Raw genomic sequence first — 7,597 nt, 5'->3', positions numbered from 1 at the left:
GAGGGGGCACACAGCACTGGGGGCTGCCACACAGCACTGGGGGATGGAACACACACTACTCGGGGTACACAGCACTGGGGGCTGGCACACAGCACTGGGGATGGCACACACACAGCACTGGGGGCTGGCACATAGCACTGGGGGCTGGCACTCATACTACTCAAAGTACACAGCACTGGGGGCTGGCACATAACACTGGGGGCTGGCACACAGCACTGGGAGCTGGCACACAGCACTACTTGGGGGTACACAGCAGTGGACGCTGGCACACAGCACTACTCGGGGGTAACACTGCACTGGAGGCTGGCACACAGCACTGGGAGCTGGCACACAGCACTGGACCTGGCACACAGTGCTGGGATCTGGCACACAGTGCTGGGATCTGGCACACAGCGCTGGGATCTGGCACACAGCGCTGGGATCTGGCACACAGCGCTGGGATCTGGCACACAGCGCTGGGATCTGGCACACAGCGCTGGGATCTGGCACACAGCGCTGGGATCTGGCACACAGCGCTGGGATCTGGCACACAGCGCTGGGATCTGGCACACTGCGCTGGGAGCTGGCACACAGTGCTGGGGTCTGGCACACAGCACTGGGGGCTGGCACACAGCACTACTCGAGGGTACACAGCACTGGGGGCTGATACACAGCACTGGGGGCTGACACACAGCACTGGGAGGCAGTCACACAGCACTGGGAGGCAGGCACACAGCACTGGGAGCTGGCACACAGCACTGGGAGCTGGCACACAGCACTGGGAGCTGGCACACAGCACTGGGAGGCAGGCACACAGCACTGGGAGGCAGGCACACAGCACTGGGAGCTGGCACACAGCACTGGGAGCTGGCACACAGCACTGGGAGCTGGCACACAGCACTGGGAGGCAGGCACACAGCACTGGGAGCTGGCACACAGCACTGGGAGGCAGGCACACAGCACTGGGAGGCAGGCACACAGCACTGGGAGGCAGGCACACAGCACTGGGAGCTGGCACACAGCTCTGGGAGGCAGGCACACAGCACTGGGAGGCAGGCACACAGAACTGGGAGCTGGCACACAGCACTGGAAGGCAGGCACACAGCACTGGGAGCTGGCACACAGCACTGGGAGGCAGGCACACAGCACTGGGAGGCAGGCACACAGCACTGGGAGCTGGCACACAGCACTGGGAGGCAGGCACACAGCACTGGGAGCTGGCACACAGCACTGGGAGCTGGCACACAGCACTGGGAGGCAGGCACACAGCTCTGGGAGGCAGGCACACAGCACTGGGAGCAGGCACACAGCACTGGGAGGCAGGCACACAGCACTGGGAGCTGGCACACAGCACTGGGAGGCAGGCACACAGCACTGGGAGCTGGCACACAGCACTGGGAGCAGGCACACAGCACTGGGAGCAGGCACACAGCACTGGGAGCTGGCACACAGCACTGGGAGGCAGGCACACAGCATTGGTCGCTGTCACACAGCTCTGGGAGGCAGGCACACAGCTCTGGGAGGCAGGCACACAGCACTGGGAGGCAGGCACACAGCACTGGGAGCTGGCACACAGCTCTGGGAGGCACGCACACAGCACTGGGAGGCAGGCACACAGCACTGGGAGGCAGGCACACAGCACTGGGAGGCAGGCACACAGCACTGGGAGGCAGGCACACAGCACTGGGAGCTGGCACACAGCACTGGGAGGCAGGAACACAGCACTGGGAGCTGGCACACAGCACTGGGAGGCAGGCACACAGCACTGGGAGCTGGCACACAGCACTGGGAGGCAGGCACACAGCACTGGGAGCAGGCACACAGCACTGGGAGCAGGCACACAGCTCTGGGAGCAGGCACACAGCACTGGGAGGCAGGCACACAGCACTGGGAGCAGGCACACAGCACTGGGAGCTGGCACACAGCTCTGGGAGGCAGGCACACAGCACTGGGAGGCAGGCACACAGCACTGGGAGGCAGGCACACAGCACTGGGAGCTGGCACACAGCACTGGGAGGCAGGCACACAACACTGGGAGCTGGCACACAGCACTGGGAGCAGGCACACAGCACTGGGAGGCAGGCACACAGCACTGGGAGCAGGCACACAGCACTGGGAGCTGGCACACAGCTCTGGGAGGCAGGCACACAGCACTGGGAGCAGGCACACAGCACTGGGAGGCAGGCACACAGCACTGGGAGGCAGGCACACAGCACTGGGAGCTGGCACACAGCACTGGGAGCTGGCACACAGCACTGGGAGGCAGGCACACAGCACTGGGAGGCAGGCACACAGCACTGGGAGGCAGGCACACAGCACTGGGAGGCAGGCACACAGCACTGGGAGCTGGCACACAGCTCTGGGAGGCAGGCACATGTGACGCCCTGGGCAAGCCAGGGGTCACAGGTCACAACATCACATGCACCCCACATTCCCGGCAGGTACATCTAAGCTAACCTAAATCCTTGTTGCCTTCCTCCAGGGGCTGATATCCACACCAGGGGGTGGGCCAGGCGGTGGGCTCCGCCCACCGAGGAGTTCACAGCACTGGAGGCGGGAAAACCAGGCAGTTGAGCTCAGGCAGAGCTTGAGTGAAGTTAGGGAAGTGAAGGAGTAAACAGTAAGAGTGGCGACAGAAAGTGACAGTTAAGAAAGCCTGAAGTTGGTCCGGGTGTGTGCCCCGGACTGAGACAGCAAGGTCAGCAGACGGCGGTGATAGTCTGCAGGGGGACTGTTTGGAGGTTGCTGGAAGGACCGTGGACGGGTGGTGACCCGGCGGTACTGGAGCAGTATACGAAGAACAGTCAGCACCAGGGCAGGGACCTTTCGGATCCCGGCAAGGCTAGGAGTCGCCATAATTTGCCAAATCCGTCAGTGAAGGGGACCTCTGTCTCCTAACAACCAAGTCCCGATTGAAGGCAACAGCCCAACCGTGAAGGGGAGACACCGCCACCACCAGGGCACCAGTTTCCCAGGGCCAGCGCCTGCGGGCAAAGTAGGGCTCCTTCGGCCCAGATTGAAGCCAAGGAGTGGGTAACCGGTGGGGACCCATCGCTACCAAGAGACTTTACATAGGTGCAGGGAAGAGACCGTCACCGCTAACTGCAGGGAACCGCAGCACCGTAACCATCCGAGGGACCCGTCCAACCAGCCGTTTGTTTACTGAGAACTGTCGTGTTTACTGGCTGAGTGAGTACCTCCGTGCCGTGCGGCACAGCGCTGCCCCTGCGCCCCTGCACCTCCACAGGCCCCATACCAGCCTGTCCACCATACCAGCACCATCACTGGGCCCCGGGAGCACCACAACCCCTACCCACGGAGGGGCAAATCAACAACTGGCTGCTCCATACCATCACTCCCGGGCTCCCCAGACAGAGCAGCGGTGGTGTCCACTTAATCACCACAACCGTGGGTGGCGTCACGGACAATAAACTATCCCAAAACCCAATCCCCTTTCACTCACGGGCGAGGAGCGCCCCTCGAGTCCCCGGGATCCGGCCCATCGCTCGAGCCACCGAGCAGCAGCAGCAGCAGGCCGCAGCAGCCGCAGCGGCAGCCGGACCCGAGCAGTGGGAGAGCGCGGCGTCCCCTCCTCCGCCCGCGACACACACAGCACTGGGAGCAGGCACACAGCACTGGGAGGCAGGCACACAGCACTGGGAGGCAGGCACACAGCACTGGGAGGCAGGCACACAGCACTGGGAGCTGGAACACAGCACTGGGAGCTGGAACACACACTACGGGGGGGGGGGGGGGGGGGTACACAGCATGGGGGGGAGGAGTTACTCACAGGTCCAGGAGGCATGTGTAGCAGAGAGGGCTTCCCCTCTCTTCCTACTGGACCCCTGACATAGCATTTGCACTGGCACTTTAATATGGGTGAGTCATTGTCCCAACTCTTGCAATGGATATGAATAATTGTTTTTGATATATGTCCTGTGGGACTATACTTTTTACTAATGATTCTATATCATGTTATATCCTTGTAATATTGGGACTGCCCTGTTATTATATGATGCCGTTTGAGGTTCTTGTATGGGATATCTCTGTCTTCTATATATTCCAGCCGCTGTTGTAATTTTAATTAATCCCACCTTGTGACAGTGCCCCTATTCTATATAACTTTGTGATAATAAAAAATCTTCATATATACTTTTGGGTGCATTGTATATTTTTCTTCTAATTATGTATGGCCTTACAAAACTCAGTCTTTCTTTCTTTTGCATTATTATATTGAGTGGCCCTTTACATATTTATGAAATTCCATCTGTTGCCCTTTTTCATTCATTACTTTATATAGAGGTATTATCCGTTATTGTACAGGAGGAGGAGGAGGTGAGCTGTGACATCACCTATTTTGAATGGTGGATCCTGTGTTATCTACAGTATATAGAAGTGTTATTAGTCATTATACTGGAGGAGGAGGTGAGCTGTGACATCACCTATTGTGAATGGTGGGTCCTGTGTTATCTACTGTATATAGAGGTGTTATCAGTCATTGTACAGGAGGAGGAGGTGAGCTATGACATCAGCTATTGTGAGTGGTGGATCCTGTGTTATCTACTGTATACAGAGGTGTTTTTAGGCATTGTACAGGAGGAGGAGGTGAGCTGTGACATCACCTATTGTGAATGGTGGATCCTGTGTTATCTACTGTATAGAAGTATGTAGAAGTGATATCAGTCATTATACTGGAGGAGGAGGTGAGCTATGACATCAGCTATTGTGAGTGGTGGATCCTGTGTTATCTACTGTATACAGAGGTGTTTTTAGGCATTGTACAGGAGGAGGAGGTGAGCTGTGACATCACCTATTGTGAATGGTGGATCCTGTGTTATCTACTGTACACAGAGGTGTTATTAGGCATTGTACAGGAGGTGGAGGAGGTGAGCTGTGACATCACCTATTGTGAATGGTGAATCCTGTGCTATCTACTGTATACAGAGGTGTTATCAGTCATTGTACAGGAGAAGGAGGAAGTGAACTTTTTATATGAGGAAAATTATCCAATATTACATGCCTGTGAGTGCCAAAAGTATGTGAACCTTTAGAACAGTTTTGTCGCAACCTCCAGGCCTCACAGCCCCCAGCAGATCATGTTATCAGGATTTCCTTAGTATTCCACAGGGGAGAGAACCTGTGACTACTTCTGATCCATTGATAATTATTCCATCCCCTGTGCAATACTGGGAAAATCCTGAGAACATGATCTGTTGGGGGCCGTGAGGAATGGAGTTTGGGAAACATTGCTTGAGAATTAGCATATAATTTAAAAGTGAAATTAGGGTCCAGTGTTTTAAAACAAGATGACAATTAGATGTGAGTGGACATCCTATTAATATTTAAAAAACGGGATCTATCAAAGTCTGATCCTCACATAACATATTTGTGGAAGTGCATCATGGCATGGACAAAGGAGATTCCTGAGGACCTCAGAAAAAGAGTTGATGATGCTCATGAGACTGAAAAAGGTTAAAAAAATCATGTCTAAAGAGTTTGGACTCCGAAAACCCACATAATGTCCAACGTGCGTTTTATTCTGCCATGATGCAATGTTTCGACCTATTCAGGTCTTTTTCCACCAATCCACAGTCAGACAGACGGTATACAATACAGGACCAATAAGATCAATCTAAAAGCAAGGCCTATAATAGTCTGTGAGGTCACAAAGAAACCCAAGATAACCTCTAAGCAACTAAAGGCCTTGCTCACATTAGCTATTGTTAATGTTCACGAGTTCACAGTCAGGAGAACACTGAACAACAAGGGTGTATATGGCAGGATTGCACCTGTTCTCCAAAAATAACATTACTGCCTGTCTGCAATTTGCTAATGATTACACAGACAAGCCAAAAAGCTATAGAAACAAAATTTGTGGACAGATGAGGCCAAAATAGAGAGCTTTTAGTTATGATTGGAGAATAGAAAATGACAGTATGAAACCTTATACTATTGTAAGGGGTGGGCAGACCCCTTACAAGGAGGTGCAGTTTCCCCCTGAAGATACCTCACTCTGGGGTAGTTACTGTTGATGTTATTAATAAACATGTTTTTACTGTGCAGTGGGTTTTCCCCTAGAGCCCGGGTGGGACGGCTGTCCCCATAGAAACAGGGCAGGAGAGAGGAGGAGCCGGCAGCTTAGAGAGAGCAGTGTGTGTGTGTTGAAGTCAGTTGATTCGGGATGGGGGAGAAGGAACAGCCAGGGGCAGAGTGTGGAGCTGAGTGGGCAGAAAGAAAGAAAGAAAGAAGGGAAGAAGAGAAGAAGTGTCCTCAAGGGTGAAGCAGAATTGGTGTGGGTCCAGTCTGTGTTAGCCGGAGTGGGAGCCTAGGTGAGGTGGAGTAGCCGGGCACATCCCCACTAGAGGAGACAACAAGGAAAGATTTCCCCGGACAGGAATAGTGACCGTGCGCTACAAAATCCGTGCATTGAGCTGTCTGTGAAACTCTGTGCAATAAAGATGTCGTCTGGTTTATCTGATCCCTGCCTGAAGAGTCTTCCTGCGGCTGAAAGTATGCTCTTTTACACCACACTCTGCCCCGCAGAACAATCCCCTGTCCCAGTAGTAACGGCGGAGCCGGGGGTTGGCCTGAGAGAAAAGGGGGCCACGACTACAAGCCCCGAGGCACCCCTGGCACCCCGTTACATGTGGCGTAGTCGGCAGGATCTGGATTATATGCAAGGGGTCCCGATCCAAGAAGATGGAGACCAAGTGGTGCCTAAGGCGTTGGACCAGGCACAAGACGGCAGTAAGATGGCCGCCGTCTTCACGAGTACAGCGAGCGCGCAAAGAATTGGCGCCAAACGAAAGACCCTGAGTTGGCCGGCGAAGACAAAGAAGTACAGAGTACGCCGTCCAAAGAGGGGAGGTGCTGGCCCTAAGATGTTACTGAAAACATGTGGAGAGGGTGGCAGTACAGAGAAAAAGAAGAGTCGCCTATGCTGGATTGATTTAATGTGTTAGACTGGGGGTGGAGCGTATACAAGAGAGGGAAAAGAAGGCCCGCCTCCACCTTCCCCAGCATCTCCACCGTTCCCGGCGCCATTACAGGAAGGTCTGCAAGAGATCGGATGGGAAGAGTGTCAGTACCGGAGACGTACACAGCAGAGACCGGTGCTGGCTGAGATTTCCCGGCCGAGAAACACGCTGGCGGTGTCGCCAGAAGTCATGACAGGACTGAGTGCTGACCCAGACAAGGGGACACCGGCGGTGTTAGCGATCCACCAGAGTATGGTCACACACCCGGTGATCGTCGTGGGTAGTCCCCGTCCGTCCCGTTCAGCGACCCCGTCACCCCCGTCGGGGGTTGAAGAGGCAAAACCGGAGACAGAGGCGCCAGAACCACCAGTCAACTACGAACCGTTCCGGAGGCTGCGCCGCTTGCCAGGTCAGTCCCTTTCCGATTATGTGAGGGCTCAGCGGGCCGAATGGCAGCGCGCTTACCATCCCGAGTGACCCGTAACGACCGGAGGTGATGGACATGTTCGTGTTGAAGACCGGTGTTGTTAAAGAGCCGGAAAAGTTCCACAGTTTGCAACCATGTTTAAGTTACCGAGCCCGGAAGGAGCCTGATGCTGGACTGAGCCAGGGGCTCCCTCCGTGATGTTAAGGAAGACTTT

This window comes from Anomaloglossus baeobatrachus, chromosome 2, assembly GCF_048569485.1.
Source record: "Anomaloglossus baeobatrachus isolate aAnoBae1 chromosome 2, aAnoBae1.hap1, whole genome shotgun sequence".
NCBI classification, from domain to species: domain Eukaryota; kingdom Metazoa; phylum Chordata; class Amphibia; order Anura; family Aromobatidae; genus Anomaloglossus; species Anomaloglossus baeobatrachus.
This window is presented reverse-complemented; position numbering follows the sequence as displayed.